This window comes from Gavialis gangeticus, unplaced genomic scaffold (genome assembly GCF_001723915.1).
Source record: "Gavialis gangeticus isolate Ggan-Ray unplaced genomic scaffold, GavGan_comp1, whole genome shotgun sequence".
Classification (NCBI taxonomy): domain Eukaryota; kingdom Metazoa; phylum Chordata; order Crocodylia; family Gavialidae; genus Gavialis; species Gavialis gangeticus.
Window position 1 is genome coordinate 29,588,969 of NW_017729006.1, and position 25,232 is coordinate 29,614,200.

General features: G+C 44.0%; 1 long non-coding RNA gene across 3 annotated transcripts in view; it reads left to right on the forward strand.

Annotated features, from left to right (window-relative positions):
• The first annotated feature begins 4,693 nt into the window (after positions 1-4,693).
• The window catches only part of LOC109291850, a 33,442-nt gene continuing 12,903 nt past the window's right edge, over positions 4,694-25,232 (forward strand). Inside the window, exons 1-2 of one of the 3 annotated variants that reach the window (XR_002095964.1) lie at positions 4,694-4,782; positions 21,871-22,056. This is a non-coding gene — a long non-coding RNA (uncharacterized LOC109291850). Of the gene's footprint in view, positions 4,783-21,708; positions 21,787-21,870; positions 22,057-25,232 lie in introns of those variants that run through there. The other 2 variants (XR_002095963.1, XR_002095965.1) reach the window with 2 other exon arrangements.

Here is a 25,232-nt window from a genome sequence, read left to right on the forward strand (position 1 = left end):
GGGCAGGCAGCAAAGGCACCATTCAGAGGGCTCAAGTGCCTCTATACTAATGCTAGGAGCATGGGGAACAAGCAGGAAGAATTTGCACTTCTGCTTGCAGACAATAATTTTGATTTAGTGGGGCTAACAGAAACATGGTGGGACCCTACCCATGACTGAGTGATACACATTGAGGGCTGCAGGTTGTACAGAAGGGACAAAGTAGGCAGGAAAGGGGGTGGGGTTGCTCTCTATGTAAAGGAGCATTATACAGCTACCCTAATCAAAATGGGATCAGAGGAGGAGAAAATTGAGGCATTGTGGGTTAGGATGCGTGGAGGTCATGGAGAAAGGGACTTGGTGGTGGAGGTCTGCTACAGACCACCACATCAAGAGGAAAAGATGGACTTGGAATTCTTGAGGTAGCTCTCAGAGGCCATACAGTCTAGGGACATGGTTGTCATGGGGGACCTAAGCTACCCTGACATCTGGTGGGAGGAGCAATTGGTAAAATCCAGCCATTCATGTAGGCTTTTAACCTGTGTGCAGGACCTTCACCTAACACAGGAGGTCTATGGTCCCACTAAGGGGAATGCCTTACTGGGCTTGATATTGGCTACAGGGGAGGAACTGGTAGGGGAGCTACAGATTCATAGTTACCTTGGGGACAGTAACCACCAATCAATTGAATTCACTATATGGCGTAGAGTGGGTAAGATAACTAGTAGGGTGGAAGTGCTTGACTTTAGGAAGGCTAACTTCAGTGTGCTTAGGAGTGCAGTCAGCGACACACTGCAGGAAAAGAGTATTGGCAAGATGGGGGTCCAGGAAGGGTGGTTGTTCCTAAAGGGAGCAATCCTTTGGGCACACAGGGAGACTATCCCAGTACAAGGGAAAAAGGGGAAAGGAGCCAAAAAACTTCCTTGGCTAAACAGGGAAATCCAGGGGAGCCTAAGGACAAAAAAGAGGGCTACCAAGGGGGAGTATACCTACTTGGCCCGCACTTACAGGGAGGCAGTTAGAAAGGCCAAAGCAACTACAGAGCTGAGGCTGGCAGCACAAATTAAAAACAACAAAAGTCTTTTTGTAGGTATGTAGGGAGTAAAAGGAAGGCACAGGGCAGCATAGGACCCCTACTGAACAAGGAGGAGCAATTAGTGACAGAGACGGGGGACAAGGCTGTGCTATTCAATGAGTTTTTTGCCTCAGTGTTCCTGAACAGGACTCAAGATAAGTCTCCTAATGGGTTCTTAGATGGGCATCAGAGGGACACCAGCCCAACAACTGCCAATGCTGACTTGGTGCAGAGTCACTTGGATGAACTGGATGTGTTCAAGTCAGCAGGCCCAGATGAGCTGGATCTAATGGTACTGAAAGAACTGACAAGTGTCACAGCAGAACCACTGGCACAGCTGTTTGAGTGCTCATGGTGCTCGGGTCAGGTCCCGGAAGAGTGGAAAAGGGCCAATGCGGTCCCTATTTTCAAGAAGGGGAGGAAGGAGGATCTGAGTGATTATAGGCCAGTCAGTCTCACCTCTGTCCTTGGAAACGTCTTTGAAAAGATTATGAAGGATCATATTTGTCGGAGTCCAGAGGGAAAAATAATGCAGCAGGGAAACCAGCATGGATTTGTAGCAGGTAGATCATGCCTGACCAATCTGGTTTTGTTTTATGACAGGGTCACAAAATGCTTAGATGCAGGAGTAGGGGTGGATGTCATTTTCTTGAACTTAAGCAATGCCTTTGATACGGTATCTTATCCTATTCTCATAAATAAATTAAGAGGCTGTGACATAGATGTTTACATAGTCTGGTGGGTGCAAATTGGCTTAGCAGTCTCACCCAGAGAGTGGTAGTAGACAGATCGGTATCAACCTGGAAGGATGTGGGTAGTGGGGTCCTGCAGAGTTCAGTCCTTGGACCAGTACTCTTCAATATCTTCATCAGTGACTTGGATGTGGGGGTGAAGTGTACTTTATCCAAGTTTGTGGATGATACTAAATTGTGGGGTGAAGTGCACACTCGAGAGGGTAGGGAACGATTGCAGGCAGACCTGGACAGGTTAGAAAAGTGGGCAGTACACAATAGGATGCAGTACAAGGACAAGTGCAGAGTGGTACACCTAGGGAACAAAAATATCCAGCACACCTACTGGCTGGGAAGTGACCCTCCCAGGAGCACAGAAGTGGAAAGGGATCTCGGAGTCTTAGTGGACTCCAAGATGAACATGAGTTGTCAGTGTGACAAAATCATCAGCAAAGCTAACTGCACTTTATCATGCATCAGCAGATGTGTGACAAATAGATCCAAGGAGGTGATACTTCCCCTCTATGCAGCATTAGTCAGACTGCAGTTGGAGTACTGCTTCCAGTTTTGGGTGACATACTTCAAGTAGCATGTTGATAGACTCGAGAGGGTCCAGAGGAGGGCCACTCATATGGTTAGGGACTTACAGGACAAGCCTTATGAGGAGAGACTGAGGGACTTGGATCTCTTCAGCCTCCGCAAGAGAAGGCTGAGAGGTGATCGTGTGGCTGCCTACAAATTCATTAGGGGGATGCAGCGAGGGATCAGAGATGCTCTGTTCACCAGGGCCCCTCTTGGGGTAACAAGGAACAATGATCACAAAGTGACAGAGAGCAGATTTAGGCTAGATATCAAGAAAAACTTCTTCATGGTAAGGGTGGCCAAAATTTGGAATGGGCTTCCAAGGGAGGTGGTATTCTTCCCTATCTTGGGGGTCTTTAAGAGAAGGCTGGATAGGCATCTGGCTGGGGTCACCTGACTCCAGCACTCTTTCCTGCCTAAGCAGGACCCGATGATCTGTTGAGGTATTTTCCGAGCCTAACATCTATGAATCTATGAAGCTATAAGGTACTTTGAAGAAGAAATGGGATTGGAGCAGCATTTCAAGACTCCATAGCCGATTACAGCATCTAACCCTAGACACACCTTCAGACTGGCATGTGTCCCCAGACACATGGCAGAGCTGGGCAAGTTCTTTAAAAAAAAGAAAAACATATTATGAATATTTAATCAAATTGCTAAGAGAGATTTGCATTGTCTTTGTGCTGTTAAACAGCTACTTTCTGCCAAGTTCAATGGCAAGAGTATTCAGAGAGCTAATTTTAAGCAAATGTCAGAGTACCTGACACAAGTAATAGAACTTCTCTATTACAATCCACTTGCATAACACAAGGTCCCTTTATAGCTAAAGCAGAGCTCTCCTGTGTAGTATACAGTGAATGTAAAGGTATTGCATTTTCATGTTGGTCTCTTCACAATAGCGTTGATGTGAGGAAAACACATAATCAAACACTGGCTCTATGTAATTGTTCTAACTCATGCTTATCAGCATGTGGAATCTTGCTACACTTATACGCTACTTCTCTAACAGGCTCCACGTAGAGCCTCCACTTTTTTTTAATGGCACAAAAAAGACTATAACCACAGCAATGATAAGTCTAACATAATGAAAAATAACCTTGCCAACACATCCTCCCTTGTGACGTGTTGTCTATCATTGCAACGGTAGATTAAGTCAATATTTTCACTTTATTATTATATTACATTATTGATCTTACCTTTGAAAAACTGCTATTCATATTTTCTTTGCAAGATGTACTGCTGCATGATAAGATCAAAATATTTCAAGTAAACTTTCAGACAATTCTACTTTGTTGTTCAGAGTGGCCAAATTTAATATTTTTAATGTTTGTGTCCTGGGAAAAAGAACCAGCTACACCTTTTGAAACCACTATATTCACTTTCATCTAATTCCTCAAGACTATTTGGAAGAATATAGAAAGTTGCATCAGAAATGGCCAGCATTCAAACAGTTGTGATGGTCAGATAGATGGTCAGTGGAACATAGATTTCTGAAGAGCTACAGATTAACACAGTGTAATAGTAAGCCATTTAAAGCTTATGTCCTTTCTACCAAAAACATTTCTTTATTTCATGGCTGCCAAATACACAAGGATTCTGTTATGTGGCAAAGAAAATATTCCCAGAAGCTTCTCTTTTTTTTTTTTTAACCCTTAAGACCCTTTTCTGGAATAGTGAAACCCATATTATGTTAAAATATAGGTGTTTCTCATTCATTTTGTACACATGACGCTACTCTGAAAGCACAAATGAGCAAGGTTCAGTAGAGTTTCTGTAAGAGCAGTTGCATATTCTTTATAATGGCCATATCCCCAAGTTCTCCCTAATTTCTCAAATGAGCAATCCCATTCATTTTAAATTCCATGGACTTCAAATCCTCCTCAGCTCATGTCAGCAGTCCCATTCAAGCCAGGGATAGAAAGTAAATAATAATAATGGAAAAGGCAAATCTCAAGTTTTTTGTGTGCCATCTCAGTGCTTAACTGACAAATGGTAAAAACCAGAAGGTCCTCTGATGAGCTATCTAACCAAAGAGTGAAAAAGAATCACTACACCAATACTAAATTCAGAAGTTATGCCAGAATTTAATCATATTTTAAATGCTGGCATTAATGCTATCCTACAACATAGAATTTGCTCATGTTCTCTCTCTTTCATTCTCTCTCACACATACATTATTACTTTCAATCTCTATTTATAGACTATCAGGTGATTATTGTAGTATATTTTGTATGGTAAGCTCAAAACTGGGGAACTTATCTGTTCTCTTCTGTATATCTGTGGCTTGAGTGACGTTTCAGGAACTATAAACTGTTCACCACAGGTCTTCAGTAACAGCTTTTAACCACACTGGATTGTTAGCCTACCAAGATTCTCCTAGTGAATATCTGGATTTCTCTGCATAGTGAGCATGAGGTAAGCACTTTAATTTTATTTAACAGTAGTATGGAAGATAGCTTTGAAGAAAAAAAAACATATAGGGAAGGAAATCATTTCCCAATTTCAAAAACAAGAAGAAAAAGCAGATAAAGCTCTAAACCCAAATGAGAAAACCTTAGCTGTAAACTGAATTTAACAGGCTCCTTCTGAGATAAAAACAGAGAGAAACCTAAAAGTAAAAACTCTAGGACAAACTTTAGGAAAAGCTTGTGTTTGTACTCAGGCTACAACAGTGAAGGTCAGTATTATGTCTAGGTAAGATAAATGTGAAAATGTGAAAATGTTGCATTGGTCTGTCATGGTCAGGAGTCCATGTAAAGGAACTCAGACCTGTTTTTTTCTATAGCATCTATATCTTAACAACATTTTTAACATTCAACAAGCATTTATGAAAAGAAAAAGGAAAACAGAGAGGCAATTATTGGTGTTCACTATTGATCTTGTAACAATGGCCAAAGAGCAAGAGTCTGTGCTGATGTTACTAGTTCCATCAGACGCCTTTGATAAAGATATCACAATTGGTAACATTTTCAAGTGACTTAGGAATCCAAGTTGTATTGCCAGTCAATGAGACTTAAGTTATTAAAGTACTTTTGAAGTGCCCCAGAGTGGCATAACTTTGAGTCACCCAATGCGTGCGTAAAACTAGTTTCGGGTGTTAATATGTGGACAATCCTGGGGTTAAGAGCTCAGGAGCTGCCTAAAATGAATGTGTTACTAACAAGGCCCAAGGTTTCTTAAAAGCATATCTACCTTGAATGTCAAACAGTGGGGATATGAAGTGGTCCAGCTGTGTGCACCTCAGCAAGACCGGACCATAATGCCTTTGAATGATTTCCTTGTTTCATCTTTTGGGGAGATCTCAGATAGTCTTGTGATACATTTATTGAGTTGGCCTGAAGATACTCCCCAAGCGGGGCTTGTCTTGTCCTTTTTGCCAGGGGTGTAAAAAGAGGTCACATTCAGAGGATGAGGGAAGAAGACAGTGCAGCGTTTCAGTATGTTGAAAGCCCTGAGCTTTCTGTTCTTTACAGTGAGGCTAATTGGGTACCTCTTCCCAAGCTCTACAAGAGAAACACACATGAATGAAAGCGAGATGAATAACCCATGCAAGATAAAGGAATGACTGGTGGGCAGGAGAAAGCTACAAGAAGAAAAATACATGAAAATTCTTTGTAACCAACTACAGGTGTCTGCTGTCACCCATTCAAATACCTGCAGCCTAGGAATCTGGCTGGATTCTCAAACGTGACTGGATGATCTTATATCAGCAGGAGCCCAGGTGACATGTCACTATTTGTTCAGTAGGAAGGCTACAGCTTTATTTCTGCTGTGATATTCAGTACTAATGTTACTTCAGACCTAAACTATTGTGATGCATTGTACTTGGGCTATATTTTAAACCTATTTCACAAAGACAACTGGAAAAGAAAGTAGCAGCCTCTCACTGTCTTGCCACAATCTTATTCTGTCAGTACTCGATATTCTGTACCAGCTGCTTGTGATTTCCGGGTGAAGTTCAAGAGCACAGAGGCTAAGACCTCTCACGTGTGGCAAAATGTCTTAGGAAGAAAGATCTGTTTAGACACAGAATAAGTGGTCAGAGGTATCTAGGATATGTGTATGTGGTGCAAAGGAGTTCCATGACAAGACACCTAAAGCCATCCCCATGCGCACTAGCTCTGGACTGGACCACACACATCACTGTTATCTTCTGTAAATGCAAACAACCATGCAATAAACACAAGAGGCTTCAGAGCACCCAAAAAGGAAGAAAAACTTAATATAAACCACAGGAAGAGAGACAGAAAAGCCATGACACCAATAAATATTTTGACAGCAAATATGCCCAGATGATTCTAGCGTGTGGACTGTGCCTGAGACTACAGAGCAACGGTGGTAAACCAAACAAACCAAAGGTCTTTGCTAGTCAAGGGATCATTTCCTTCCTGACCCCAAATTTGGTTGTCAATTTAATCTGGCAAGCATGTAAACCAGACCCAACAGCCAGGCACCTGAGAGATCTTTCGGTAGCATTAGGAGTACTTGCACATCTGGAAGATTTGTCATAGCCCCTTGTTCCAAAGGCAACATAATAAATAATGGCAGAGCCAGGGCTAGAGCTCAGGCTCTCCAGACTCCCAGTGCTGTGCCCACTCTTCCAGCTGATAAAGTAAGAAAAACAAATAAATAGATAAAGCACTTGAAATTTGGTTCTCATCACCATAGTATGTGAATGCCTTTCAGTAATGTATTAAGCATGCCTATATATCCACCATGTGCTATTTGTCCTCTCCATAGATATAAGTTTGTCTTCTCTATTTGTTTTGCTGGGGCTTTAGTTTCTGGTTTTTTTTTTTAAATATTTATGTGTTCCTGTGTTTTTAAATGAGAGAAGGCAAAGTCAAGGAGCAGAATATAGTGAGGTGTATGAGGGTCCTTAGTTCCTAGGACTCTTAATTACAGCCCTGGACCAGCAAGGTTGTCTACCGCTGTCATAGTGTAACTAGGGTGGGGTGAGCAGGGCACCAACCCCAGATGCTGTCTATGAAGGGGTGCCAGGATCACACCCACAGGAGGGGCAACCCCGCGCTGCTCTGTCTGGCCATAGGACAGAGCAGCCCTGCACCTAACAGTGTATTTTGGGGGCCAGGAATGAGTGGAGTGGGCAGAATGGTGCTCCTTCCCCCTTGAGGAGCCTTTGCCAGAGCAGGCACAGCCTTGTACCCAGTATGCATGTATTGGGGTTGTGGGGTAGGAAGCAAACAGGGACTCAGTATCAGCTTCCAGGGAGCCCAGCCATAGGGTTGCTCCTGCCAGGATGGAGCTGGTGCTCCTACAGCAGCAGCAGGAGCCTGGGAAGGTAATTTTTCCCTTGCCTTCACCCACATTCCTCCACACACCCTACAATGGTTAGCATATCTCTATGCTGCCCTCTTCTCCTCCCACCCCGGGCACTCAATTAGCTCACTATGCCTCTGACCCCTGTCTTCATCCCAGGATTCTGGCCTGCACTACCAATAGCCAGAGCCCAGTCCACAAAGCATGTTGAAGACCCTGAAATCCTATGGGAAACTAACAATAATAGAAAAGGACTGATTTGATATGCTAATAGCCTGTGTTGCTGAAGTGATATGGTCTTCTGTACCTGTTGGAATTTGAATGTACTTGTGGAGGAAACTTACCAAAGGTAGGAAAAAGGTGTCAGGACACCGCACCGGCAGCTGGCAACAGTGAAAGTGAAATGAAGATCAAAAGGAAAACCCGTGGCAGACCCAGGAGGAGCTGGGAATGGCTCCCGTGTCTGTTTGGGCATACTTTGTAAAAGTGTGCCAGGGCGATTGGCCAGGCGGCCACCCGACACCAGGATAAAAGGCCTGGCGGGAAGGAAGCTGGGGGGACTGGAAGTAGTATCCCCAACCAGCCCAGAGAGGCCAGAGAGCACAGAGGATCCTGCAGAGGAGGAAATGTGGTGGCGCCCCAGAGGGGGAAGCACGGAAGGCAAGTTGGGCCAGCAAGGACCCAAGGAGTCACTTAGGAAGCCGGCGTGGATGGAAGCCAGCAACAGCAGCAACTGGGACACCAGCGGAGACAACAGAGCCAGAACCCGGGCATGGACACCAAACAACAGGTACCAAACTCGGGGAGGGAATGACGCGACAAGGGGTCCCGAGTCCCAGATGGAGTCAGGCACCGCATGAACTGGAAGACACTGGAGGGCGGGAGCGGACACTCGGTGCAAGTACCACCTGTAGCCCACAGGTGCAGCCCCTAAGTAACCAAGCATCAGTGAGAGCCAGAACACTGGCCCTGATGGACAACATCACAGTTGGCATTAGGCGGGGTGTAGGGGAGGTGGAGCCCCAAGAAGCAATAGCCACGAGGACAACTGAGGGGGAGTACCAGGGGAGACAGGACCAGACACCATACTCCCGCTAGAAAACCATCACCATCAAAGGTGTGGCAGGTGAGACCCCTGGGGAGCTGACCCAAGGCCACTCCCAGTAGCTTGGCCATGCAGCCCAGAAGGCGATGGCAAGGTTCGAGAGAAACCCAGACGCGCGATGCTCGGGGGCAGAGGCACAGAAGGTTACAGTACGAAAGACTTCATGCATAAGCAATGCATAGGGGAGGCACAGAGGGACATGTGCCCCAGCTGAGAGTGCTGGGGCTCCCCCCCGAGAGTGAGCGCTCCAGCTGTTAGAGAGGCACGGAGAGCGCTCGTGCCCCCCCTGAAATTGGCTCTGCTGCCAGGATGTCACTGGTGGACACCCCAGTAGCAGAAGTGCCAGCAATTTCACCGCCACCGTACCACATGCAGAAATGCTGGCATTTCTGTCGCTGCCGTGCCACAAAGGGCTGGCTTGATATGTTTACAGCAGCCTGTGTTGCTGAAGTAATATGGTCTTCAGTACCTGTTGGAAGTCCCATGTACTAAAGACTTTATGCAGGGGTGTACTTCAGTGCTGTGGTTCACCCAAGAAAAGTGTGAATACTTCAGGCCAGGTTATCATTGCTCACAAGGGGATGAAGTCTTCTCTCAAACAAATGAGACAGAACATCACTCCTACATGTTTCTCTGTGAGATAACGGCACAGAAAATCTAGCAAACTCCTAGGCTACAGACAAAAGTGAACAACTGTGGATGTGCATCTTCAACTACAGGAGACTGCACCATGGTGGCAAATTCAAATCTAAAAGTGAGATAAGTTATTCATCTTCCCACGCTCCCTTTCCTTCATTTGAATTCTGTAATGCCACAGAGCAAAAGAAAAGATTGATTAGTAAATATGTTGCTGGAACCAAACTTGGTTTTAGGAAAGAGGAAGAATAAAGCTGTTGTTGGCATCGAGTTCAATACTTAAGAATATTTTGTTGGGAGTATGAAAGAGTGGCAGAATTGTAAATGTCTTTTTTGGAGGAAGTTTTGAGAAAGAGGGATAATTATGAAACAATCTAGAGACTGACAGTGTGAAGAAGTGGTTTCTCACAAAGGTCTAATAATCACTTCTTTCAAAAAGCTGTACTCTTGTCCTCCTACAGGAGAGCATTGCAGTCTCTCTGCTGGCTTTCAACAGCCACAAGAAGCATAAGTAAGGAAAGGTATGTCTGCATGGCACAATGCAGTACTGTGGAAAGATACTCAAGCTGTCTCATCTGTCTTATGTACTATAGCCACATTACCCTAACACCCTGAACCGAATGGACTACTGTATTAACCTCTGAGAACATCAGTTAGCCCAATATGCAAAGTTTCCTGGTTTGATTGCTTCTACTGGATGGAGTCTCTGGGTGGCCCCTCTGTTGGCAGGGGAAGAAGGGGCTTGGGGGCAAGAAGAGAAAACCAAGGTTTTAGTGTCCCCAGAGCATGAGAGATTTTCATATATGTAGATCTGGGTCCAAGGGATTCTGGGGGACTCCATTTTTCCCCACGCACTCCCCCTTCCCCAGTGCAGCTGCTGCTCCTACCAGCTGCATTTCTGGCTGCCTCCTAAAACATTCCTGTGGTAGCTCAAATATACAAAAGACTTTTTAAAAAGTCCAGTAATGAGATTATTGTTAGCACAATTAGCCTCACACTTTTGAAAATGCTCACGTTAAGGATCTTAATCTAACTTGCAAAAATACTTTATATTAGCTTGAAATAGAAATCTCAGATTTTATCAGAATGTGCCCCATTTCAGGCTAAACAATTTATCTGTAAGGGATAATCACATGCATGCCGTGCCTCGTTTAATTATGCATTCTTTAGCTTCTCTAATTAGGAAAGCCTCTTGCTTATCAGCATGTTTTTAAAAAAACCAACATGGAGCTATTCCTGTGCTGTAATTTGTGTCTAAGATTTTTACTTCTCCTGAAAGAAAACCTTTTAATCCAACTCCCTGTTTATCCCAGATGTTTTTCCTACTGTAGTGCTAACGTAATGTATTCAACTGTATTTATGTTGAAGTAGGAAAACACCTTCTTTATCATGTCTGTCAGTGGCATTTCTGAGTCTGCTACAGTGGTACTTATGTACCTGTACTTGGGTGTACTGCATACAGGTGTGGGAGCCTCAGGGGAATACACTTTTCATATTTTGCTTGATATTAGATATTCATTATTTTTATAGCAGGAAGAAAATATTTTTTACTAAAAATAAAATTCCTCTACACACATTCCTTCCAGACAGGAAATAAAAGGAAAAAAGAAAAGAAAAGAAAAGAAAAAATATTGGTTGCAATGAAAGTGCTGAGAGACAGTAGCATGTGACTTTGTTTTGTTTTCTAGTTTGGTAGGTAAAATCACAATATAAAATAAACTTCACATACATGACCTGCATCAGTACGTAGCTGAAACAAATGCTGGGAAGAAGCCCATCCTTTTGGAAGCACAAAGCGCTTTTTCTTCTTGAAAGGACAGGTAACGGAGAAGTGTTTCTAATTCGCTACAGTCAATGTCATCCAGAAGGCTGAAGTAATGTCCCTTCCTGTCAATCAACTCTTCCTTCAGTGGTTTTATCATGTTGAGAATGAATTCTGATAACAAATGAATAGCTATACCTGATTCTTGATGAAAAGTATGTCTGCTGAAAATCTGCTGGTATGTGACAGACATGAACTAGCAAAAAGCCTGCAGGAAGAGATAATATTAGGTTGGTGATATACTGCCGGAAATGAGCAGTTGTTAAAAAAAAAGTCTCTTCTAGAAATATCAGTTTATGCATTTGTGCTGGCATTCTTCATAAATGGTTCTGGCTGCCCCAAATGCCCTCCCTTATAAATGAATGCAGCCAAAGCAGAATGTCAGCTGGGAATGTCAATAGATACAGGAAAGGTTAGGGTGGCTGTTAGCATCAGAGCTGCTGTTATTACAGAACTGTGAATTTAAAAAAAATTCAATAGCTCAGTTGTAAGGAGCAGGCACAAGGGATTTGTGGGAGTTTTGGTAATAGTTCCCTTTTGAAAGTTTGTGTTTAGGGAACCAATCAGGTGAAACTTAATGCAAGTTAATTGCTATCTTATTCCTTAACAAAAAAATTGTGCGCAATGCTAGTGTTTGTGAGAGAGACATTACCAAACCCTTCTTTTCCTCAGGTGTAGTGCTGCTGTATACGTTCTCCACACAGCTCTATCTATTGCTTTTGACAGGAAATAGCCTCAGGCACTTCTGCCTTGTGCCTCCTCAGAAAAGAGATAGCCATACCATGTGTTTTTGGTGGCTTGTTGAAGTGGGAAGAGGAAACTCTTTTTACTTTTTAGATGAGCTAGTATCGAACCTGTGCCATGAAGAGATGTATAAAGTGAGGACAAGTCAGGTGTACTTTCTGCTATATATATATTTTTAAAAGGTATTCTTTTCAAGTCTGTTACACATAAAGTGTAGCACTTATATAATATTTGATATCAGCATATCACCACTGTTTGACATTCGAGGTAGCTATGCTTTTAAGAGACCTTGGGCCTTGTTAGTAACACATTCATTTTAGGCAGCTCCTGAGCTCTTAACCCCAGGATTGTCCACATATTAACACTCGAAACCAATTTTATGCACACGTTGGGTGACTTAAAGTTATGCCACTCCAGGGCAGGTTTATCTCTGGTCCATGTTACCCAGCTCATGTCCCATTAATGTGTGGCCACTCCCCACAGATGAGCTACCTAAATTGCAGTCCTCCAGCATCCCAGGATGCAGTGCCCCTCACCTACCCTCCTGTTCTATGTGGGCAAACTTTCTACCCTTGAACTCTACTGCCGAAGGGGGTGGTTCTGGCACAAGCCAACTACCCTTCCTGCTGCTGGGGCTGGGACCTTTTCACTCCCTAGGGAGGCAACTCCATGAAAACAGCCTGCAAAGCACATACCAGCTAGCCAGGTCACAAGGCACAGATGGGTACAAGAGTGGGGTGGGGTGGAACAAGAAAGAAGGCTGGATCAGGTCTCCATTTTGCTATGTGAGAGTAGCTCCCCCAAAAGCACCTTCCCTCACTGCTCCCACCTCCCAGCCACCCCAGGAATCACAACCAGCACCCCCACACTCCAATCCCAATTCATTAAAACACGCTATCTTTAATTCCCTTCCTCTTTTTTTTTTAATTTTTTTTTTTAGACTTCGTTTTATTTGACCCTTCGGTGGCTAACTTCCTTCATTTCCCCACCCTTTCCCCACCCCCATTTCCTTTCCACCTCCAATTTCATACCCATCCCCATCCCATTTACTCTCTGCCTCCCAGTTTCATGTTCCCACCCCCTTCCCTCTGCCTCCCCAAACCCAGCTCTCATATATCTATACAAAAAGCAGGGACAGAAGCCTGTCTGGGTTCAGCAGCCCTGTAGTGGCTACTCACAGCTCTAGCTCCTAATCAGCCCCTACTTGCCAACTGTGTAGTGGCAAGTCACAGCTGTGCAGGTGGGGGGAAAGTCAGAGAACATTTTTAGCCTTAAGGTCTGACTACTCCAAACTCAAGCTCACACTAACATCAATCAACATTTAAGCATCTCAAAGTGCAATGTGTAACAAGGCCCCAACAACAAGTACAAAATTGGTGGCTGTTTTTGTTTACCAGTATTTTTCCCTCTGTATGTAATAACTAAAAATCCTTACATTTTTCACTTAACATAGTAATTTAAATATATGGGTTAAGAAACATTTAGCATGAGTGCACACAAGTTATTTATGGGTAATGACATGCTATCTCTTAGTGATTCCTGTTAAAGCTGCTGTAGTAAATAATGATAAACTGTAATTAACCCAGGTCACTACTGACCAGATAATAATGGACAGATTTTGCCACTCTTAGGGCCATATCTATATGTGCATATTAATGTGGCATAAACTTTGGTGCATATTGTGCCAGAGTTTATTGTTCCTGGGTGCTGCATTAACATGTGTGGCCAGGACCACAGCACATTGAGCCAGATCAGAGCAGCCCTAGCTGGTAGGGAGCCCAGGGGTCAGCCTGCCAGACCAGGGCTGCTCTGACCAAGCTTAACACGCTGCTGAAGGGATGGCTGGAGCATGAGGATGCTCCGGTGCAGGCATAGCTAGCAGGCAGCCCCCGCACTGAAGCACCTTCATGCCTAAGCCAGCTAATGTCAGTGTCTGCACATGCATGCACATGAAAAAACTCTGCAGTAGGTTAGTACTTGCATTTATAGGCTACAGAGTTTATTAGTTCCCTGAGGCCTAATAAGGCCACATGTGTAGCTACTGAGACTTTTACTGCAGAGTCTATTAGGTAACTCCTCAGTAAAGTCTCATGTAGATTCAACCACTGAGTACTATCTTACTCTGGAAACAGACCCACTACTTTCAGAGAGAGTACTATCAGAGTAAGATCATGATCAGTGTAAACTAAGAGAATTGGGCTCTTTATAACAAAAAGAAGGTGTAATAGGAATTCTCTCGCTGCTCTTGTACTTTATCTTTGTGCGAAGAAAACAAGGAGTGCTGAGAGAGTCTCTCATGCTGAAGAAACTGCTGTGGGCGCAGATTTCACATGAAGACTGAGGTCTTCTTAATCTTAGGTCAGATTTTTCCATGGGTTCCAGGGGCAGGCAATTATTTTGGGCAGAGAGCCTCTTACTGAGTTTTAGCAAGCCATTGAGGGCCGCATGACAGGCAGCCCAGGGCAGATTAATATTAATCTTCTAACTTTTTAGGGGCCTCGCAGGCCAGATAGAATGGCCTGGCAGGCTGCATCCAGACCCCAGGCCACATTTTGCCCACCCCTGGTTTAAATTGACACTGCTCTATTAAAGGCAACACCAGTTTATACTAGCTGAGGAGTTCATCTGGTTGTTTGGTTGTCCTCGTTAATCCCTTCCCTCCCCAAGTAGACATGTCTTGAGAAGTCAAGCCAAAAGGAAATCAAAAGGAAAATAATGTGGTCTATGACAATCATTGAAATAATGCCAATTTACACCAGCTACATATGTGACCGAGAAACACAAAGAACAGTAAATAGCTATCAGGCAACCCCTTCACTCATATTTTATTCTGTATGTCTTTATGGCCACTCACTTGTTAGTGAAAACTTAAAAAACCCCTATATGTTTTTAGCACTGCAATCTTGATACAGGTAGCATGTGATGTGCTAAAATTATCACATTCTGTCTTCTGATGATTATGTTGCTAGTGGAAATGTAAATTTACCGTGCCTTAAACTGTTCTATGAAATATGCTGAGATTAATGCTTTTTGTGGCTGTCAATTTAGGGAGGATGATTGAATTTTAGTTGTATATACTCAAGTCTTCCATCAGGATTCCTTTTTCATGGGAAATTTTGATATTTCAACATTTGTTCCACCCATCAGGACAAAAATGTATAGTACTAAAATTTTCAGCAGAAAGTTCTCAAATTTTTCCAGCTGATATTGGTGGTGCCCTAAATGTTGTAATCTATCCAGGGATGGTGGTGAATTGGGCAAGATAGGGACATAAGGCACTTGAACGACAATTATCTTGTGGCAGTCTAGCACTGTGGGCAGATGCAGTTCAGTGTCTAAGTGGCTTAAAGTATTTTATTTCATTTCAGCAAACTGTGTTAGAACTCAGAGTGGTTCAATGCAAGATGAAATTTGTTGTTTTGATTTTTCTCACTGAAAATCCAAAATAGTCACAAAATCCATGCCTACTGGAACTTTTCAAATTTGGATTCTGCAGTATCTGCATTAAAATATTGTAAGGCAAAATTCTGAACATGCACTACTGTTAAACAGAGCAATGCATTTTGAACTATTTGAGCTAGCCAGGAGTGAAGTCAAGCTATTCTGTGGTACTATTGTCTGTTTCTCCTGTGGCCTCACCATTTCCTGTAGAATTTATGCATTCATTAAAAACAAATAAGCTTTATTGCCCTTACAGTTAAAAGTAAGTTTAGTTATAAACTAAATCTGTAGACAGGTAGAGACAAATACTGCTATCATTAAGCAGGGTAGTACATTAATTCTGTGGCCTAATGAACACAGTTTACAGTGTCATGATTGCTATATCATTTTTGTAAAAATTAGAGCTGAGCAAAACTTCAGTAGCCAATTCAATTTGGAGGAGACTCAGTCCAATTCGGCAGCTGAATCTCTGAATCCAGATTGAATCGGGAGACCCATTAAAAGGTCTGAATTGAGTCAGAAGCCTCTGAATCGATTCAGAGAGATTTAGCACTGATTCGGAGATTCGCCCATAGACTAAACAGGCAGCAGTCCTCGACTATGCTGGACACAGCTGCCTCCAGCTGGTAAGTCTGTTGTGGTGGGCAGAGGGGAGAGGGAAGGGGTGTGGGGAGGCAGATCAATGCCCCCACAGCAAGGGGGGGATTGGGGTTGGGCCTGGGACAAGCTGCCAGCTGGGGCTGGGGGGCACAGGACTCGGGGAGGGGGACTCCTGCCACTGCATAGCACTGCACACTGCTGGTCCAGAAGGGCATGGGAATGGACATGTGCCCATGGATCTGCGTGGGGTGAGCTGGGCTGCGCTCCAGGCAGCTAGCCCCAGCTGCAGCCTGAGTGCAGCCATGGCTCTGCTTGCTGCACTGAGTGCAGTGGAGTGGGGGCTATGGGGGGGGCTGCACCCACCCTAAAATTCCTCATAGCCCCTGCTGCCAGGCCTGCCCCAATGCGGGTGCATGCACCCACCCCATGCCCTGCCACTGTTTGCCCAGCCGGGGAAAAGCCATGGCTTGTCTGGGAGGTACTGGGAGGCTGGAGAGGCTTCTGTTGCTGCACGCCACTTGTCTGAGGCAGCACAGCGGCACTGTCCAGTGCCTCGCCATCCTGGCTGGGCAAGCTGCAGCAGGGCATAGCCCCCATTCCCAGCATTGCCACACCCACATCCCGCACTCCCCTGCTCCAGCTGGACAAGCGGCAGCAGGGCAGAGCCCCCACTCACAGCGCTGCCACACCCACATCCCGCACTCCTCTGCCCAGGCTGGTCAAGTGGTAGCAGGGCATAGCTCCTGCTCCCAGTGCTACCACACCCACATCCTGCGCTCCCTGCCCTCCGCCCTGGCTTGACATGCAGCAACAGGGCATAGCCCCCGCTCCCAGCTCTGGACACCCACATCCCACACCCTTCCACCTCGGCTGGACAAGCGGCAGCAGGGCAGAGCTCCCACTCCCAGTGCCTTCCACTGCCTGTCCAGAGTGCAGCCAGGCGTAGCCCACCCCACGCAGATCCAGGGGCACGTGCCCACTCCCGCGCCCTCCTGGACTGGTAGCATGCAGTGGTGGGAGCCCCCTTCTCTGAGTCCTGCACTCACTGCCCTGTCTGGGCTGCTTGTCCCAGCCTCAATCCCTCCCTCACTGTGAGGACATTGAGCTGCCCTCCCCCACATCCCTTCCTTCTCCGCTCCGCTCACCACCACAGACTTTTTAGCTGGAGGCAGCTATGTCCAACATGGTTAAGGACTGCTGCTTGTTTAGTCTATGGCCAAATCTCTGAATCGACGCCAGATCTTCAGATCTGAATTGGCCAAATCAAATAGGGACAGTGATTCAAATTACCGAATCGAATCACTGTCCCTCTGAATCAGCCAAATCCGAATAAAATATTTGCCGCTTTGCACAGGCCTAGTAAAAATGTTCAGCCACTTTGAGTTTATGAGCAGATCTTAGATGAGAAGATCATTACATTCTTCTCATCACTGATCTGACCTCTTTGTGCCCAACCATTCCAGAACTTGTCCATAGGACAATATGGCTGATGTACAGATGAAGTGCTGAACTGGGACTTGGGTGGCCTGTGGTGTAGCACCTATTGTACAGTTAAATGGCTGTATGATTTTGGAACAATGAATCCTAGTCTTTGCTTCTGTTTTTTCATCTCTAAAATGGTGACAGCAACAGAAGTCCCCTCTATAAACCACCTTGAGATCAACTGAAGCATAAGCAAGGATTATTAGCATTTCATACCTAGACACATCTCTAGTAGTTAACCACTAATAACATTATTATAACTAGATAATGCAGAAAACCATTTAATGCCATAGTTCCGTATCTGATTGTTGCTGCATCATGGATTTTGTTGCGTCATGTTTGTTAACATACCATGAAGCAACAGGATGTCAAGTTAAGGGGCATCCAAATGTTGAAAGCCTTGCATGCTTGCTTTCAAATCCTATATTCTCCATTCCTTCTAAAAAAGTCTTTTGAAACGGGTAAAGGCTGCTTCAGGGTGAAATACATTCACACAAAATCATGTGAACATTTCTTAACACTCGCGCATCACATTAATTATTGCCCGGATGAGCTTGGGTTGATTTCGGGAGATAAAGCAGCACACTAAATCTACCAGAGTAATGACTTACATCTAAGGCAGTGGGGCCAACTTTTTTGGCAGGCCTGTCACAAATTAAGCCTGTGCCCTCTCAGTGCCACTCTGATCCTTTTCCTCTGCTTTTGCTGTCTGCCCTGTCATCCCTGCCCACTCTGCCATGTTCCACATAAAAAGGCTGCCTATGCCTACAAGTCTAAAGCCAAGAACTTCATCCCTGAGGTGGTCTCTTTTTAACAAAGCTCTTTATCTACAAGAGATAGATAGAGGTGATGGGGGCAGAGACTATTCTTCCCATGGCCACAGTGGGATGTATATGTGGAAGTAGGACATCCAAGAAAATTTGAAGGGGACAACTGTAATAGTTTTGTGAGGTACGGTGGATATAGTAGAGCAAAAGCACTGTGTGGTAAATGAAAGCCAGTGAAGCTGAAAAGTACAGACCAGCTGTTCTGTAAGACTCTTTGGGGCAAGGGTAGTGTTTTTATTCTGTGTCTGCATCTAGTACCATGGTGTCCTAATTCATGATTAAGAGTCCTAGGGACTATGGCAATACCACTACCACTACTAATGTTCTGCCCAATCCATCCATGCTTTCTTATAATCTCTGTTCAGAAGTGTTGCCTCAGGAAAAAACACCAGTCTTCTCACAGGTACTCTCAGTTTTGCAAGCAACCTGTGGCACATCAAACAGTCTAAGCCAATGATCCACAGATCAGTGACTAGAGCTGTTTGGGCTGGTGTGGAGCTTAAACAGGTCTAGTCTTCAGTTTTTTACATCAGTCTGCCCTCTCAGTGGTCCCTTATTACTGGTATATTTGGATGGGGACTTAGAAGTGGGGGCCTGTTCTCTAAGAACACTGCACTCACTGTGACCGCGGTACAATGCAGACATAGGCGACAGAAGCCCAGGGATAACAGAGCTCAGCCCCCACAAATGCGGGCAGCCTGGGTGCAGGCTCCAGGTGGCTGCAGCAGGGCAGGTGGATGGGCGCACACAGACAGAGCTGGGAACTCAGCCCAGCCCAGCCATGTGTGGAGCGGCGTCCAGCAGATAAATGTGTGGATGGGAAGGGGCACGGGGGAGGGAAGTGGCATGGGGTGGCAGATCGAGGCCCCCACGGGGGGTGGGAGGGTCGTGGGATGCTCAAAGCCCAGGCATCTCGTCCAGGTGTGCGGGGGCTCCCACTGGTGTGTGCACCCCCAGGGCAGGCACAGGGGGCACATACCACCCAGATCTGTCTGTGGGGCTGAGGCAGCTGTTGCTGTGGGCTGGGCTCTGTAACCCACTGCCAGTGCCCTGCAGCTGTGCAATGCCACATGCCTCCCACTGCCGGGCAGGTGGCACAGCCAGCATGCAGGAGGCATGTGGGATCACACCACTCCCAGCGCATTGGCAGCGAGGTACAGAGCCCAGCTCACAGTGGCAGCTGCCTCCACCCCATGCACAGATTGGGGGGCATGTGCCTCCTGTGCCTGCCCCAGGGGTGCATGCAGCAGTGGGAGCCACCCTGTGTCCCTGGATGAGCACCCGGGTTCCAAGCGTCCCATGACCTGCCCTGGCCCCAGGGCCCTATTTGCTCTAGTCCCTGCCTCCCTCCTTCCCTCACCACAGGGGGCCTCAATCTGGCCCCTCACCCCTTTCCCACGATAGACCCAACCGCTGAGGGGGAGGATGCCTGTGCGTGTGCAAGTGCACACACACTCAGCCCCCAGATCATATTATCTTCTTCCGCCTATGAAAGCAGGCACATCCAAGGAAACTGGAATCTGTCTAGCTCATATACCTGTAGCAGTCAAGCAAAGGTTTTAATACTTCACATCAAGTGTTTTTGCTGCTATACCTAGATTACCACTAGTATCCCAAACAGTTCAAAGCTGTCATTGGTAGGTCTACATTACACTGCAGTACCAGGTCTCAGAACTACTACATCATCCAGTCATGGATTACTGGTTGAGATTTTCATTTCCTGCTAGAGCTCTCCCAGCCAGAGGACCATATGCGGCTTGCTGCCTTCTCTAGTTGCCTTGTCAAACTGTCCTCTCAATCCTACCCCTAGATCATTTCTGCACTGGGGAATGTGTGATTTATGAATTTTCCATAATGATATAAATTACACTTTTAGGAAGTAGAGCAATATGACACTATCAAAAATATATGCATTGCATGACCTGATTTTCAAAACACTGTTCATATGAATAGTCTTCACTCCTGTAAAGAAGCCCCACTGACGTCAATAAAAACAACTCCTCTGCCATAAGACAAAACAAAATAAGTTATACAGTACAGCATTTTTGTAGGGTTGTTTGTTTTTCGGCTGAATCAGCAAAAAGGGATTAGGGATACCTAACACAAAGGATTCTGGTACATAAAAGTCATGAGAAAAAAGACCAGGTGTTCTAGGAATCACAGAAGGAAAGAGAGGATTGTTCAGATTCTACAGTCCAAAATGCAGTGTGCATGTGCCAGAAAATATCACGCTGATTGAATACCAGTTGCTAAGGAAACTCACAGCATGACCGTTTTAGAGGTTTTTGTAAGTAAGAAGAAAAGCCATTTGGGTAGTTAGGGTGGAAACTTGCTCAGAGTGGAAATGAACTCTATGGGTCACTTGGTAAACAGGCAAGAAGTTAGTGTAGGGCCCCCCTGGGAAGGACTAGCAACAGGTCAAACTTTAGAGCTTTGACTGAAAACAAGCTGCCCAAGGAAGGCATCTTGAAAATTTCAGGGTTGAGATGACACGCAGAAGAATCTTATTATAAATTTTTATTATGCTGTTTCTAGTAATTTGCCCCCCTCCACCAATCACCAGCCTGGTATCATTTCCTTTTTTTTCTCTGATGTAATTTTAGAGGATCATATGGGCAAGTTCTAAGTCGTACTGAATGCTAGGGTGTCAAAGAGACGTTCTAGCAGGAGAATATAACAACGGCATACAACCATGACCCCTGGGGTTCCTGTTTTCACCTGTGACCCTGCACTGCCTGTGAGGCTGTAGGAATGGCTTAGAAGCTGTTACCAAAGCTCTAAAGCAGTTAAGAGTCCTCTTGCACAGGATGATATCTTCAGGGATCAGCTCTAGGGACAAAGCCATCCAACATTCAGATCACTGATTTGTACTTGACTCAGGAGAGGAAGTAATGCAATTGCAGGATATTTAAATGGAACTTTTTAAAAAAAGATTCTGCACAAATGGAATACATAAGTCAATGAGCCCCAGTGACTGAGGAGGACAGTTACTTGGCTAGGAAGTGAATAGGTAGAAAAAACAAAAGGCTCCTTTTTTTTCCCCCCCCTTTTTTAAGATTCAGGTTGTAAATTAATTAATCTCAAAGTGAAAAGGATGAGCTCAGCCTAGGAAGTGCATACACATGGAAAATGCAGAAGACTTTTTTACAGTTCAATTCATAATTCTTTTAAAGTAATGTTCGTAACTTTAAAAAAACATTGTTTAATTGGCTTATTATAAATAAAACAGAGCTTTTCCTGGATGGCAACTTTTCATTATTGCTCCTTGCTTATTACAGTCTGATGCAGGAAACATTTCTACACTGTTTTCATGGCATTTTCACAATATAATTATTTCAGTTTCCGGTATGGGGAGATGGGTCACATTTCTTTGGGTTTTCCTGTTCCCTTTTTCTCTCCTTTCCTTTTTCCCCTCTATACATTTTGTGTTTATCATCACTTATATCTGATGCTCATCATGGTATGTTTTTCTCTTAAATCAGGTAATGGTGATAAGGAGTGAAGAAAATTTTAGGAATGATTTCATTTTTTTAACTCTATATAATTGTATTTATTTGTTTAAACAGGATCAACTGTACAAGTTTGAAAAACTGCATTTTTTTCTCAGCCATTCCAGTGATGAGTTATATTTCCTTTGTCTACATCTACTTCTGTAGACTGGATTTCAGCTGGGAGGTGTCAGTAAAATGGTGACAGAGACCATGGAACATCACCCTTACATCCAGTAAAAAGTACTACCAAAAGAGTTACAGGTATCTCTAAAACTTATTTGAAAAAAATTGTTATAAATAATGTACAGCAAATGCCTGTTTCACTGAGGTTTTCCTTTAATCAGAAATGTATATTATAGGTTTCAAGTGGGTGGGTCTGTTTATTTGTATTTTTCTATGAAAATATGTAGGTATCTTAGTGATATAGCCAACTCTGCCATGACAGAATTAAAACTAGGCAAAAGCTGTCAAAAAGTAAGTGTGTCCCTTGGCACCCTGAGAAGCAATCATGCAATATTTTTTCTAGCAATGCAGCATGTACCAACTAGGCAGGGTTCGTTTCTTAGCAGCATTTTCAGGATTGCCACAAATGAGATACAGACATACCCTTAGACTTCTCTAAGGTATTTGGCTTAGTACTGCATAATGTTGGGCTGAAGAAAATAGCATTTTACCAAATCAATATGACACTGGCTAAATGGATTAAAGACTAACTGACAGATCTCAAAGAGCAGCTGAGTAATCATTATTGAGTGGATGTGTCTACTGGGGTCCTAGAGAGTTCACTTCTTGGCTCTACATTTTTTCACCTCTTTATCAATCACCTGGAATAAAGAGAATAATTACTGACAAGGTTTGCAGATGGAGAACAGTTTAGGAGAGTGGTAAAGAATGAAGATGACTGATAGAGTAGTCTGGATTGCTTGATTAACTGGGTGCAAGCAACCATTGTGCATTTTAATACAGCCAAATGTAAAGTACATGTATAGTTACAGCAGGATACACTTTCAGCATGGATAAATTATAGAGAGTTCAGAGGAGAGCCACAGGAATTTTTAAAGAATTGGAAAATATGCCTTATAGTGAGATAGAGTCCAGAAGCTCAATCCATTTAGCTTCAAAATGATGGCTATGTGGAAACTTGATTGCAATCTGTAAATATGTGCCTAGGAGTCAGAAGTTTGATAATGAAGGGCTCTTCAGTTTAGAAGACAAATAAAAATATCCAACATCTACAAGATGAAGGCAGACAAGTTTAGACTAGAAATAAGGTGCAATTTTTAAGTTAGTCATTAGAAATAACTTGCCAGGGATTTTGATGGGTTCTCTTCTCACTAGAAAATTTTAAAACAAGATTGGATACTTTTCAAATAGTGAATTCTAGTTTAAGTAATTCAGGGAAGTCCGACATCCTGTTATATAGGAGGTCAGACTAGATGAACACAGTGGTCCCTTCTGAACTCATACTCTATTAATATAATCATTAATATTCAAATTTGTCACAAATAGCCTTCTGTCAATCATTTTTATCCAAGACTCAAGTTCCTGGCCACCTGCATAGCTAAATGAGTTATCTCCTTGGCTGATGCAAAATACAGAAGGTGTGATGATTTCGTCCAAGTCCCTAACATCAACAGATAATTTACAACTAGATGAACCATATGAGATGTGTGACTGCCTTTCCTTGGATCACTGTTCTTTAAAATATCTTTCTACTAAAAAATAGCCTAATATGGAGACCGAAAACTTCAACATTTGTTTCTGAGCTTGTAACACAATACTGAACTGGGGGCACATCTATAGGAGATGCTACGATGTAGTAGAAATGAGCTACTGTGCCGTAGTTCGCTGTTATCTTGCAGTAGCTTTGCTGGGCACTAACTATGATGTGACACTACTGCACAGTAGTAATGGGCTACTGCACAGTAGCTTGTTGCTATTGCACAGTAGCATCAGGAAAAAAAATGTGTGGTAATAGTATGGTGCAGTAACACCATTTACTGCACAGTCATTTAGTACTTGTTTAAGCCAGTTAATATTTATGAAGTTACTAAATGACTGCACAGTAACAACTGTGCAGTCCACCACACATGTAGACAGGGCCTGGATGGAGCAAAAGGGTGGGAGGAGGAGAGCAGGGAATTCTTGTGCTTACATATATGATAGGGTAAATCCAGTCCTCACCCTCTCCATCTTCATGCAAATGAGAAAGCTGGTCAGAAGGGAAAGGCATGAAGCCTGTACAGCCTAAATGCAATCCTGAAGTGATCCCTAGCCTGGAAGGATCTTTTGAAGATGAGACTGGGTCCAGGAGCCTCAGCATAGCCAGTTTACTGTGAACCTGAGTATGCATAAAGAACTGTGGGTACATACTCTAAATTGTACTAAACCAGCTATGGGAATGCACACCGTGGGTGCAAGCAAGCAGGAGGTGCTTCTTGGTGTTGCTCCTACAGTAGTAGAAGGAAGTATAGGTATTCCTTAAAGTGAAGGTACTGTAACACTCAGGCTCCAACAGCAGTTACAAAGTAGGTTCTTCTGTTTTTCTCAGCCTTCCCCCTGAAGCTATTGAATAACCTGTTTTCTGTGCTGTGCAAGATATTCTGCCATGAAGTGCATACCCATCTATAAGGCCTCATGTTTTCATTTCATGTATGTCCAATTAAAATTCTGGTAAAAGATGTCACACCTAAAATTCTGTTCCCTATGCTCTGTCTGTACAATAGGAAATGGCATTTCACCACAATGTAGCAATTTCCTCTGTGAAACATACTGTATTATGCTATCCTATGTATCTGAAACCTAAATGGATGCCTGTAGTGATGAGCCAGTAAGTTTACTACCATAACATTAGTCATCATAAATACTTTTTAAATTGAATGAAATTATGCCCCCAAATTGCAGGACCTGATTCTCAAGGGGGAAACTAATTATCAGGACATCTGGCAGGGGAGAAACATAGCAATGCATAAGCAGTCCAGCAAATTCTTGGAGTGTGTTGGGGATACGGGTTTTTTTATATACAGATGGTAGAAAAGCCAACTTGAGGGAAGCTTTTCTCATCTTGCTGTTTACAAACAGGGAGGAACTGGTTGAGAATGTGAAGGTGGAAGGTAACCTGGGGGACAGTGACTGCAAAATGATAGGAGTTCAAGATCCTAAGGGAACTAGGGAAGGCGAACACCAAAATAAGGACATCGGACTTAAGAAAAGCAGACTTAAGCAAACTCATGGAACTGGGGGGCAGGATCACTTGGGAGACAACTCTCCTGAAAAGAAGTCCAGGAGACCTGGCTGTACTTTAAGGAGGCCCTTTTGAAGGTATAGAAGCAAGATAAGATAGAAGAATGGGAAGTGCAACTAAAAGGTCAGCCTAGCTAGACAGAGAGATCTTTTGTGAGCTGAAACTTAAAAAGGAATCCTATAAAAAGTGGACA